The sequence below is a fragment of the Chionomys nivalis genome, chromosome 1 (genome assembly GCF_950005125.1).
Source record: "Chionomys nivalis chromosome 1, mChiNiv1.1, whole genome shotgun sequence".
Taxonomy (NCBI): domain Eukaryota; kingdom Metazoa; phylum Chordata; class Mammalia; order Rodentia; family Cricetidae; genus Chionomys; species Chionomys nivalis.
Genome location: NC_080086.1, coordinates 147,448,351 through 147,461,957, shown reverse-complemented (window position 1 = coordinate 147,461,957; position 13,607 = coordinate 147,448,351). Strand labels below are relative to the sequence as shown.

The window sequence follows — 13,607 nt, the reverse complement described above, 5'->3', positions numbered from 1 at the left end:
CTGTCTCAAACAACAATAACAACAAAATTTACAAATAAATAATAAGGGCCGGGCAGAGTGGTGCACGCCTTTAATTCTAGCACTTGGGAGGCAAAGGCAGGTGAATCTTTGTGAGTTCAAGGTCAGCCTGGTCTATAGAGAGAGTTTCAGAATAGACAAGGCTACACAGTGAAAACCTGTCTTGAAAAACCAAAAGTGAATAAGTAAATAATAATATCTCCTGTGCAGCCGAGGATGACCTTGAACTTCTGATCCTCCTGTCTTTACCTCTCCAGTGCAAGGGAGAGTACAGGTGTGAGCACCTCACCAGGCTATGCAGGGGTGGGGATCTGTTTTTGTGTTAACTGAGCTACATCTCCGTGTTGTTTCAACTGATGTAGGAGTGAGGCTGGAGCAGAGCTGGGAGCTCAGGGAAAAGGAGCAAATCAGAAGCATCCCCGGCAGTGCAGAGCCTGTCTTCCTCTAGGGTCCTCCAATATCTCCTACTGACAAGTCTTAACACTGTGCCTTCTGGCAAGGAAACATTCACAGAGCAAGGCTCCTGCATAATCCAGGACAGCAACTGGGGGTGGTGGGTGACTTTGGTGCTATGATACTTGGCATGTTGGCTCTGAGCTGTGCAGCAGATGCATGCTTGGCATGGCGCTGGCAAATCCTTCATTTTTCTGAGGAAAAGAAAAAGAAGCACTGAGGACTCAAAGGAAGACAGTCTGTCACCAGCTGCTTTAGTTCCCTCGGGTTAGGTAGGCATGCCTGCTAGAACATCCTCTGGATTTCTCAGGAGTGCTTTAGTGCTGTGGAACAATCTTTGCACACTGTAAATATGTATTATTCTTATTGGTTAATAAAGATCTGACTGACCTATAGCTGGGCAGGAAGAGATTAGGCAGGAGAAACATAAAGGAAGGCACTGGAAAGGGGCAGAGTCTGAGAAATCTCAAGCCATACATGGAAGAAGTAACATGGATAAGTTTATAGATGAGGAAAATGAGCCTTGGGGCACATATAGATTAATAAAAATTGTTAATTTAAGTTTTATTTATTTATTTATGTATTTATTAATTAAAGATTTCTGCCTCCTCCCCGCCACTGCCTCCCATTTCCCTTCCCCTCCCCCGATTAAGTCCCCCTCCCTCAGCAGCCCAAAGAGCAGTCAGGGTTCCCTGTTCTATGGGAAGTCCAAGGACCTCCTACCTCCATCCAGGTCTAGTAAGGTGAGCATCCAAACTGCCTAGGCTCCCACAAAGCCAGTACGTGCAGTAGGATCAAAACCCAGTGCCATTGTTCTTGACTTCTCAGCAGTCCTCATTGTCAGTCCGAACACACTGAACCTGATAGAAGAGAAAGTGGGAAGTACTCTACAACACATGGGCACAGGAGACCACTTCCTACGTACAACCCCAGTAGTACAGACATTAAGGGCTACTTTGAATAAGTGGGACCTCCTGAAACTGAGAAGCTTCTGTAAAGCAAAGGACACTGTCACTAAGACAAAAAGGCAACCCACTGACTGGGAGAAGATCTCCACCAACCCCGCAACTGACAAAGGTCTGATCTCCAAAATATATAAAGAACTCAAAAAACTAGACTGTAAAAAAACTAATCAACCCAATTACAAAATGGGGCACTGAGCTGAACAGAGAATTCTCAACAGAAGAAGTTCGAATGGCCAAAAGACACTTAAGGTCATGCTCAACTTCCTTAGCGATCAGGGAAATGCAAACCAAGACAACTTTAAGATACCATCTTACACCTGTCAGAATGGCTAAAATCAAAAACACCAATGATAGCCTTTGCTGGAGAGGTTGTGGAGTAAGGGGTACACTCACCCATTGCTGGTGGCAATGCAAACTTGTGCAACCACTTTGGAAAGCAGTGTGGCGGTTTCTCAGGAAATTCGAGATCAACCTACCCCTGGACCCAGCAATACCACTCTTGGGAATATACCCAAGAAATGCCCTATCATACAACAAAAGTATATGCTCAACTATGTTCATAGCAGCATTGTTTGTAATAGCCAGAACCTGGAAACAACCTAGGTGCCCTTCAATGGAAGAATGGATGAAGAAAGTATGGAATATATACATATTAGAGTACTACTCAGCAGTAATAAACAATGACTTCCTGAATTTTGCATGCAAATGGACGGAAATAGAAACCACTATCCTGAGTGAGGTAAGCCAGACCCAAAAAGAGGAACAGGGGATGTACTCACTCATAATTGGTTTCTAGCCATAAATAAAGGACATTGAGCCTATAATTCGTGATCCTAGAGAAGCTAAATAAGAAGGTGAACCCAAAGAAAAACATATAGTCATCCTCTTGAATATTAACCTTCATCAGGTGATAAAAGGAGACAGAGCCAGAGATCGACATTGGAGCACCAGACTGAAATCTCAAGGTCCAAATCAGGAGCAGAAGGAGAGAGCACGAGTAAGGAACTCAGGACCGCAAGGGGTGCACCCACACACTGAAACAATGGGGATGTTCTATCGGAACTTACCAAGGTCAGCTGGCCCAGGTCTGAAAAAGCATGGGATAAAACCGGACTCGCTGAACATAGCGGACAATGAGGACTACTGAGAACTCAAGAACAATGGCATTGGGTTTTGATCCTACTGCACGTACTGGCTTTGTGGGAGCCTAGGCAGTTTGGATGCTCACCTTACTAGACCTGGATGGAGGTGGGTGGTCCTTGGACATCCCACAGGGCAGGGAACCCTGACTGCTCTTCGGGCTGCTGAGGGAGGGGGACTTGATTGGGGGAGGGGAAGGGAAATGGGAGGCTGTGGCGGGGAGGAGGCAGAAATCTTTAATAAATAAATAAATAAAAGAAAAGAAAAAAAAATAAAATACAAGGCAAGTGATGCGTGCTGTGGGGGAATCTTAGGAGAGATTAAATCCTTCTAACTCATTTCCTTGTAGGAGACATGGACTGGAGAATTTCAGCAGCTTTACATCCCTGAAAATCCATTTCTACCCACTACCCGGAAAGGGCATTCACAGGAAAGGAGGCAGGAGACCGTGGAAGCACAATGTAGGGAAAGGGATGTGTGCTGAAATGTGGAGTGTTGACGAGAGTGGTAAGAGCCACACTTGGGACTTGGGGCCAAGTGCAGGTCCAGCAGTGCAGGAGCTTCTGCTTGCCTGTCCCGGGACCTTGTCTTCCTTTCTGTGTTGTTAATGGACCGCAGCAGTGGACTTGGGCAGCACTGTTCTCAGGAATCTGATCATATTTCTTATTGATGTCGGAGTGCTGACTGAGTACACACAATCTGCGTATAAGGAGCTGATGTGTAGCTGGGAGAAAGGCTCTTGCCTTTGGTGCTTTCTGCTGCCCAGAGCTATTAATGTTTTCAGGAATTAGGATACTGAAATGGAAATTTAGGAGTCGGTGCCTTTAGGCATTACATTCTATAGGCTCTGTTCTACTCTCAAATTTCAATTTTTTTTGGAGACTGAGACCCCATCCCCATGAAAGTGGGGTTTTTGTACCAGTAATAGCAGCTTCACCTGGGAATTTGTTACACATGTGGCATCTAACTCCACAACTTAAGAATCAGAATCTCTGGATAGCAAGTCTAGCAATCTGTTTCAACCGTTAAAGACTCTAATGAATATTAAAGTATAAATGGAGACTGTATTTTTATTTCCTGGCCACCTAGACCCAAGTAATCAATCACACAGAAACTATCTTAATTGCAGCACCATTGGCCAATGGCTTAGGTATATTTCTAGCTAACTCTTACACCCTTTTTCCTTTTTTTTTTTTTTTTTTTTTTTGATTTCTCGAAACAGGGTTTCTCTGTAGCTTTGGAACCTGTCCTGGAACTCATTCTGTAGACTAGGCTGGCCTCAAACTCCCAGAGATCCACCTGCCTCGGCCTCCCAAGTGATGAAATTAAAGGCATGAACCACCATCACCCGTCTTAGCTCTTACATCTTAAATTAACCCATTTCCATCAATCTGTGTATCACCACATGGCTGTGGCCTACCGGTAAGGTTCTGGCTTCTTTCTCTTTTGGCAGCTACATGGCATCTCTCTGACTCCACCTTCTTTCTCTCTTTAATCTTTGTTTGGACTTCCTGTCTGGCTTTATTCTGTCCTGCCATAGGCCAAAGCAGCTTCTTTATTAACCAATGAAGCATACGGAGAAGAATCCCACATCATTAAAGCACACAGTTTCAGGGAGAGGTTGGGAGAGGGTGGAGATGGTAGTAAGGTGAGAAGTTTGTGTGCCCCCTGTACTGTGGGGCGCTATACATATTACCCTAATCGTTTGCTTTACAAATTTTGCTCTGGCTTGCTTTCCTAATGCCCTAATCCTGTCCTGTAAAGGTCTTGTCCTGGCTTCCTCTTCTGTTGCTGTGACAAAACAGGGATATAAACCAACTCAGGTGAGGAAAGGATTTTCATCTCACAGCTGTCAGGACATGATCCACCAGTGAGGGAATTCAGGGCAGGAACCATGGAGGAAAGTGGCATACTGCCTTGCTCAACTTGCTTTATTTATACAGTGCAGAGCTACTTGCCCAGGGTCAGCACCACACACAGTGGGCTGGGCTCTTCCATATAAGTAATCAATGAAGAAAATATCCCCACAAACATGTCTTCGAGTCAACCTAATGGAGCAAATTCCCCAATGGAGGGCCCATCTTCCTAGGTAACTCTCGTGTGTGTTGATTAAAACTTGTCTTGCACTAATATGAAGAGGATTTTTAGCATTTTAACTGTAAAGAAATGATAAATGTCTTATCACATTCTCACTTGAACCTTAAAGAATATGTATGTATGTCAAAACACGAAATCGATAAAAATTTTAGGTATCAGTTAAATAAAAAAGAAGTAATTCATTGGCATACCTACAGGCCATTGCTATTCTTGGTATTTTTATTTAGTTGAGCATACACTAAGTTGACTTGTCAATCATGATGCTGCAGGCAGGTTGAAAGCCAAGGTGGACAGTTAAATGGAAGAAGAGTAGAGCGTTTAACACGTAGCCATTACTTTAAAATTTAGTATTGTTTGCTCGGTGTGTTTTGGAAACTAGTTATTGGAATGCACAGCACAGAAACCTTCAGTTAAATGTCAAATAATGAATGCTCACTTGAGACTGAACATCAAAAGGACAGAATATGAAAAGTTCCGTAGGACAGAAGCTTGTTCGGTGTCTCTTAGCTCACACTTGTCCAAATGTAGGTTACCCACGTAATGTTTAGTCCTTATTTCCCTGGGAAATCCCAGTGCAGATCAGGTTTTCTGGGATAGTAAGTTCTGTAGCACTAAACCTCTTGTTTCAAATGGCAGAGTTAGTGAGTAGTGACAGGCAATCTGTGTTTGAAGTCATCTGTTTAAAGACACAAATGTCTGTTGACTGTCACTGCAGAGGTAAACAGATGTGTTCACTGTCGTGTGTGCCGTCTGTGGATGGTGTAGCATGTAATCCTCCATAGTAAGGACACCGGCACAGGAGGAATGGGAGAGGGATTGGGGTTAAGGAAGACACTGAGCTCCATGGAAGAAGTACAGTGGAATTCTGCAGAATCGAAGCTGGAAGAAAAAGGGAGATAAATGCTAGGGAAATAATGGCTAGGAAAATAAAGAAAGCTGGATGTGAGGATTTTATTAAAATCTTTGATGAAATAAATGTTCTACAGTTTTAGGTCAGGGTCTTTAAAATGTGAGAACTAAGAGTTGAAAACATCTCTGGGTTTATTAAAGGGAAACCTTTGGTACATATCATAGTGTCACCACTAAGTTAGCTTAACATGCATTTTAATGCCATCATTTGTAACTTTTCTTTCATATTTTTTAAATTGTTTTGAGGATCACATTGAGGCCTCATGCATGCCAGGTAAGAATTTTCAACTGAACTACATCGTTGGGTTGTTCTTTTTTAAAATTATACATTTTAGCTTAAAAAAAGTATACTTAATTTAATTGTGTGTGTTTGATGTATCGGTGGTATATATGCCTGTATCATGTTGAGGTATGTTCTTTTTATCCTTAATCTCTCCAGGTCTTTTGTCATGAAGGAGTGTTGGATTTTTTCAAAGGTCTATTCTACATCTTATTAGATAACCATGTGGTCTTTTTCTTTCAGTGTGTTTATATAGAAGATTACATTTACTGATTTTGATATATTGAACTGTGACTGCATCTGTGGGTTGAAGCCGACTAGATCATGGGGTATTATCTTTTCTGTATGCTCACTTTGGTATGCAAGAATTTTGCCAAGCAGCTTACAGAATGTGAAAAGATCTTCACCAGTCCCACATCGGACAGAGGGCTGATCTCCAAAATATACAAAGAACCCAAGAAATTGGTTATCAAAAGAATAATAATTCAATAAAAATGGGGTTCAGAACTAACAGAAAACTCTCAACAGAGGAATCTAAAACGGCTGAAAGACACTTAAGGAAATGAACAATATCCTTGGTCATAGAAGAAATACAAATCAAAACAACTCTGAGATTCCATCTTAACACCTGTAAGAATGGCCAAGATCAGAAACACTGATGACAACTTATGCTGGTGAGGACTGGGATAAAGGGAGCACTCCTCCATTGCTGGTGGAAGTGTAAACTGGTGCAGCCTTTTGGGATATTAGTATGGCAATTTCTCAGGTAATTAGGAAACAACCTTCCTCAAGACCCAGTAATACCACTTTTGTGTATATACCCAAAACATGCTCAATCATACCACAAGGACATATGCTCAACTATGTTCATAGTAGCACTGTTTGTCAAGCCAAAACCTGGAAACAACCTAAATGCCCCTTGAAAGATGAATGGAGAAGAAAATGTGGTACATTTATACAATGGAGTACCACACAGTGGAAAAAATAACGACATCTTGAAATTTGCGGGCAAATGGATGGAGATAGAAAACATCATATGGAGTGAGGTAACCCAGATCCAGAAAGACAAATGTAATACGTATTCACTCATAAGTGGTATTCAGACATAAAGCGAAGCAAAACTAGCTTGTGGTTCACAAACCTTGAGAACCTAGATAACATAGAGGACCCTAAGAGAGACATACATGGATCTAGTCTACATGGGAAGTAGAAAAAACAAGATCTCCTGAGTATATTGAAAGCATGGGGACCATGGGAGAGGTTAGAATGGGAGGGGAGAGGAAGAGAGGGCATCAGAGAAAAATGTATAGCTCAATAAAATCAATAAAAATATCAGAATTCCCTTACACAGTATCAATGTATGTAATTATCCTTAAGCTCATTATTTAATTCAGGAATGGTCTCAGGTTGTCTGAAGCCCAAACTTACTGAATGATGATATGGGTGGCCCCTCTGTATGCTATTAATATGTTTTATTACCATTGGTTAATAAAGAATCTGTTTTGGCTAATAGCTAGGCAGAATAGAGCCAGGCTGGAAATCCAATCAGAGATACCAGGAAAAAGAAGGCTGATTCAGAGACACCGCAAGCTGCTGGGAAAAGGTAACAAGCCACAAGCCTTGTGGTAAAACATAGAATAATAGAAATGGGTTAATAATAAGCTTGAGCTAATAGGCCAAACAGTTTGTAATTGAAAAAAAAAGCATTTTGTCAAGTATTTTTGCACCTATATTATTAATGGAAATTAATATGTAATTTTCTTTGTTGGGTCTTAGTGTGCTTTGGGTTTCAGGGAAACTGTGGTCTCATAAGTGAATTGGGCATTGTTCTGTCTGTTTCTATTTTGTGAAATAATTTGAGAAGTTTTGGCACTAACTCTTGTTTGAAAGTCTGGTAGACTCCTCCACTAAAACCATCTGGCCCAGAGTGCTTTTTGGTTTAGAGACTTTAAATGGCTGCTTCAATTTCACTTGGGGATATATGTCTTTTTAAATTACTTATCTGATCTTTCACATTGGTAAGTAGTATCTGTTGAGAAAACTATTCATTTCTTTTTAGATTTTCGAATATGGTGCAGTACAGGACATACTTTTTAAAACATGTTCTTGAGATTCTCTGGATTTTCTCAGTGTCTGCTTTTATGTGGCCCCTTTCATCTCTAATTGCGATCTTCTCTCTGTGTGCTTCAGAAAATTGGATAAAGATTTGTTAATCTTACTGGTTTTCTCAAAGTACTCATTGTTTCATTGATCAGTTTTTTTCCGTTTCATTGAATTCAGCCCTGAGTCTGATCATTTCTCTCAGTCTTCCTGTTGTGATTTCTTCTTTCAGTTCTAGAGCTGTCGATGGGATTTTGAGTTATTAGTATAAGATCATTCCAATTTCTTTTTAAAAAATGTTTACCCTTATTGCTGTGAAGTGACTTTTGAACTTTATTCATTGTGTTTCATTAATTTGGGCATGCTGTTTTTTCATTTTTATTCAATTCTAGAAAGTTTTTTTTTTTTAAATTTCTGCATTGAACCAGTTTTCATTACATTGAGACTTGTTCGGTTTCTGTGATTTTCTCATGTTTTTGTTGTTGTTGATGTCGATGTCCAGTTTTAATCTGAGGAGGTCTGGTAGACTGCAGGGTGTTATTTCTTTTTCTTTTGTATTTTTTGAGACTTGCTTTGTGTGTGGTTTGGAATTAGTGTTTTTTTTTTTTTTTTATGGCTTCAAGGTTGTCTTTTTTTCCTTAGGTTCGAGTTTTCCTTCTAGCACCTCTGTAGGTCTAGATAGCTATATAAACATTGCTTCAATTTAGTATTGCCATGGAATATCATTTTTTTTCCATCTGTGGTTTGGAGGTGTTGCTGGGTACAGTAGTGTGGGTTGGCATCTGTGGTATCTTAGGGTCTTCAGCACATCTGTCTAGGACTTTCTGGCTTTTACCGCCTCCATTGTGAATTCAGGTGTAACTCTAATAGGTCTGCCTTTACATGTTACCTGGTCTTTGTCCCTTGCCACTGCTAATAATCTTGTTCAGTCTTTTAGTGTTTGGTTAGTATGTGCAGAGGAGACTTTCTTTTCTGACCCAATTGGCTGGCATTGTGAACGCTTCTTGTGCCTTTAGAGTTATCTCCTTACATTAGGAAGTTTTCTTCTATGATTTGAAGATGCTCTCTGGTTCCTTGGCTTTGATTCCTTTACTTCCTCCTTTTACTTACTTTTAGAGTTGGTCTTTTCATGGTGTCAAGACTCCTGGAAGTTTTGTGCCCGGAAATTTTTAGATTTTACATTCCTTTGGCCAATGTCTCCTTATTTTTTCCATCCTATCCTCAACGTCTCATATTCTTTCTCTAAGCTTGCTGATGGTGAGGATTGGCTTTGCAGTTACTGTTCAAATACCCACATTTTTTTATTTCCAGAATTGCCTGTTTGGATTTTCTTCATTGATTCTACTTTCTTTTCTTCTCTTTCTTTTTTTGGGGGGGGTTGAGACAGAGAAACTGAAGTATTCTCTGAGACAAACGATGCTGTAAAATGTGGCTTCTTGGCTTCCAAGTTGATGGTTTTCTGCCCTCGACGGTACCGGGCAGATCTTTCGACCTTGGCAACCTCTTCTTTCACAGGATGGGCAGCCATGCTGCCCTGGCCAGGATGCTGTGAAGGCCTCCAGGTGGAGCGAGGCGAATGCCTTCAGTGATAGGCCTGCACACTGGTGTCACTGAGATATAAGGTGAGGGAGGGAGGCACTGACAGAGACATGTTAAACACACTGTCCTCTGGGGCCTGGCCTTTTGTGCATGTCAACTTGACACACATGTGAATGCTTCTCTTGCTGGAGGCCACCAGAGCCTGGAGAAGGGAGGTCACATCTATCTGGATCCATCTGTGTTTCTTCAGGGTAGATGCGTATTTCACTCTTTGGGGAGCCTTGCTGGAAGACATGGGCTTCTTTACCACAAGGTCCCACACACAGGTCACAGTGGAGGAGGAAGCAGCTGAGTTGTTGAGAGGGTATAGCAAGACTGACTTGAGTAAGTGTTCCATGGCAGTTACATGATCCAGGTTCAACCTCAGGGGTCCTGCCATCATCAGGGATCCTGTCACCTGGCCGCCAGGAGCTCCTTCTGAAGAGCCCAGCAGTGTTGTAGAGGTGACTTCTGCCAGAGTTAGCATACAACCTATAGAGCCTTTTTCATGTGGTAGAACGCTCTGGAGTCAGGCTGCAGCTTAGGGGCCTCACTTCTCCTGTGAGACTTACAAAGGGGAGGCAAGACTGGACCTCTCGGTCCCATCTACAGGTAGCAGCAAGGACCGAGGATCTGCCTCAGTCTCTAAAGTTGTACTGGCTCCAGTCTGGGATTCTCCACTAGAAGCCAGAGAGCTGAGTCTAATAAGAACATAGTAAGGCAAAACAGCAAAATCCAGCCCTGAGTTTGCTGGGAGTGCCCTGGCTAGGGAACTAGGAAGGAATGCATCTTCCCACAGCGGTCTTCGTTCTGAGTCTATTTTCATTATCTGGTCTTGACCAGTTTTATTCATTTCCTTACACTTTGTATTTTCTTGGATTTTTAAAGGTGTTCATTCACATCATTACGTGGTTTATGTATTTTCCTGGATTTCTTAATGAGATTTCTTTCATTTCATTTGAAGTGCCTCTTTGATCTTCATGCTTTATTAAGCTCTTTTTCTTCTGCTTCAGGTGTGTTGGAATATTTACTGCCTGCTGTGTCATGGTTACTGGACTGCAGTGAAGACCTTGTCTTGGCTGTCACTGATAGTGTTTTTAGACTGATATCTAGGCATCTGGGATTGGGATCATTACAGGTCTGGGTGATTTTATCTGGTTTCTGTTCTGTTTGGTGAGTGTTTTGCTCCTTGGCTTCTGATCCTACCGGAAGTTTAGGACAGTGTGGTTGCTGTGTGCTGACTTGGAAGTTTTCTGTGGATTTTTTTCTTTGTCCTGCAGCTGGTGTGTCCCCAGGTTATGCCTGCTGGTGTTGGAAGCCAGGACAATGGGATGAGTTGGAGGAAGAAATGTCGGAGGAGATCTTTGTGATCTGTTGGGAATGGGGTGAGAAAGGAAAGGGAGACCACAGGCTACAGAGGTGGGCACAAGACTGGGAGAATTGGACCTGGAGAAGCAGAAGTAGAGGTGTGGCTCTGCCATCAGCCTACTTGTCACCCTGGCAGGAGGGGCCTTGGTTAGCAGGGGTGCTGGGGTGGGGAACAAAACACTGAGCCAGAGAGGGAGGAAAGAGGAAGATCTGTGTGATCTTCAGGAAACAAAATCTATGCCTGGGAAACCTGCCATAGGTGGTATTCTACGGAAGGGGAGATGAGAAAAGTGGATTGTATCTGGAGAAACAGAGAGCTGCTAATATTTTAAAAAATCAATTTAATTAAGAAGAAACTTGAAATAGAAACATGTCCATGTTTGTTGAAACTATACAGTGGAAGCAGCTAACTTGTGTCTGTTTTTGCATTTACAGACTTTACATGTGAAGTGCAGGGTAATAGTCCAGAGGCTGACAGAGGCCATTAGGACGTGTTGCTGGGATAATGAGCTGGCTGGACTAATGCTAGTCCAGCTGAGGCCCAGTGAGCAGGAAGACTGCTTCTATACCTCCCTCCTGTCCATTCCCACTTCTCTTCTGTTCCCTGCAGGCCAGGATCCAGGACCTGGTATGAAGTTGCACAATTCATGAGTGTATCAGTGGTCAGACTCTTTCAAGTTTAACTTGATGATTATTTTTTAACCCTAGGTTTGACAATATTGGACTATGAAGGTTTCCCATACTATGTCTTTCTTTGGGCCTAGTGTGTCCAAGGTCCTAGTACTTGGGATTTCTCTGAAATATGGGAGTCTGGTGATTCATTCAGGCCACTCTCACTTCTCAGGCAGAAATCCTTCATACTTGACTAATAACATCAACTCTAAGTTTGATATTTTCCCTTCAGTTCTTCCTAGGTACGTGGGGATTTTGTGTGTTCTAATTAAACCTCTGTCTGCTCATGGTCAACCTATGTGTCTATCCATGCAAGTGTTTCTCTGGGAGCACTTATGAGAAAAGACTCTAAAATCAGCATGGAGACTTCTTTCCTGGTGTACATGAGACAAAAACCAGGCAAACTTGAGAGGGCTGGAGTCTGTTGTGTATGGCTCCGCCTGTTTGTGTATATAGTGTGAGAGGTGGGAGTAGCTTCAGCCTCTGCTTCACATCCCTATGGTTTGTGAACGTCCATCTTTTTCTCCTTGTAAAATAGTACAGAATGTTCTGTTTCTGACAACTGGAAGTTTGATGATTTGAGTAACCATGCAGAAGAACAAAGGCCATGTGTGTGGTTTCTAAGACAGTGGGCCTCTGCTCTTTTTGAAAATGGTGAACGCCCAGTTCCCATGCTGTGATCTCATAGCTCCAGAGTTGATAAGTTTAGCCTTTGGCAGGTAATTACATCAAGAGTGTAGTACTTTCAGCTGGGTGGTGGTGGCACATGCCTTTAATCCTAGTACTTGAGAGTCAGAAACAGGTGGATCTCTGTGAGTTTGAGGCCAGTCTGGTCTAAAAGAGCTAGTTCCAGGACAGGCTTCAAAGTTACAGAGAAAGTTTCTTGAAAAAGAAGGAAAAATAATTTAAGTGTGTACTACTCTCATAAACAGGATAAATGATCAGATTAAGGACACCTTGGAAAAGTTCACCAGTAAGTTCTCCTCAGCAGACATGAAAACTGCCATTCACCTGGGATATTTTTTATAGCAGCCCCACATGTTCTGCGAGACAATGGTCTTGTACCATGTAAAGATCTGCCGCTTGATTTTGTTTAATAAACTGCTGATTGGCCAGTTAGCCAGTCAGGAAGTATAGGCAGGGTGACCAAAATAGGAGAATTCTGGAAAGAAGGAAGTCTCAACCTGTAATCATCACCTAGACACAGAGGAGGAAAGATGAGAATTTCTCACTGATAAAAGGTCCCAAGCCATGTGGCTAACACAGACAAGAATTATGGGTTAATGTAAAATGTAAGAGTTAATTAATAAGAAGCCTGAGCTAATAGGCAAAGTAGTTTATAATTAATGTAGACCTCTGTGTGTTGCTATGGACTGAACAGCTGCAGACCAGAGCAGGTCAGAAAGCTCCACCAAGACCCATGGGCCCAGAAAGTTCCAGTAATGAGGGTCGCAGGAGATCCTTTGAGAAGTCCAGGTGAGGAAAACTGCAGGAAAGCAGTGCTTTAGCAGCTGAGCATGCAAACAAACAAATAAAAAAAAACAAACAAAAACCAAACAAACACCAAAAAAAAAAAAAAAAAAAAAAAAAAAACCATGCTTCCCCCACAAACACCAAAAGCCATGCTGTTTTGAGGAGAACTTCAGTCTCTTTCAGGAACAGCTGATCCTGGAAATAGAGGAAACAAGCGGTCAGATGACAAATTTTTGAGTTTTTCAACTATTTAATAGATCCATTTGTATGTTCCTGATGGAGGAGTTACTTTCATTTAGTTGGGCGCCAAAATGTGGCGGCGCAAATGAATGCAGACAGATTATATAGATATATACAGCTTTAATAAGGAAATAGACTTACAGGACCACAGGTTCCCGCGGAGCACAGCGGAGCAAAAGAAAAAAAGGGGAAATGATGGAGGAGTTACTTTCATTTAATAAAGAAACTGCCTTGGCCCATTTATAGGCCAGCCCTTAGGTGGGTGGAGTAAACAGACAGAATGCTGGGAGAAAGAAGCCGAGTGAGTGAGTCGC

General features: G+C 42.1%; 1 pseudogene; it reads right to left on the bottom strand.

The window, feature by feature from the left end:
* The window catches only part of LOC130885897 (growth/differentiation factor 9-like), a 160,514-nt pseudogene extending 149,928 nt beyond the window's left edge, over positions 1 to 10,586 (bottom strand).
* Between the last annotated feature and the right edge of the window lie 3,021 nt (positions 10,587 to 13,607).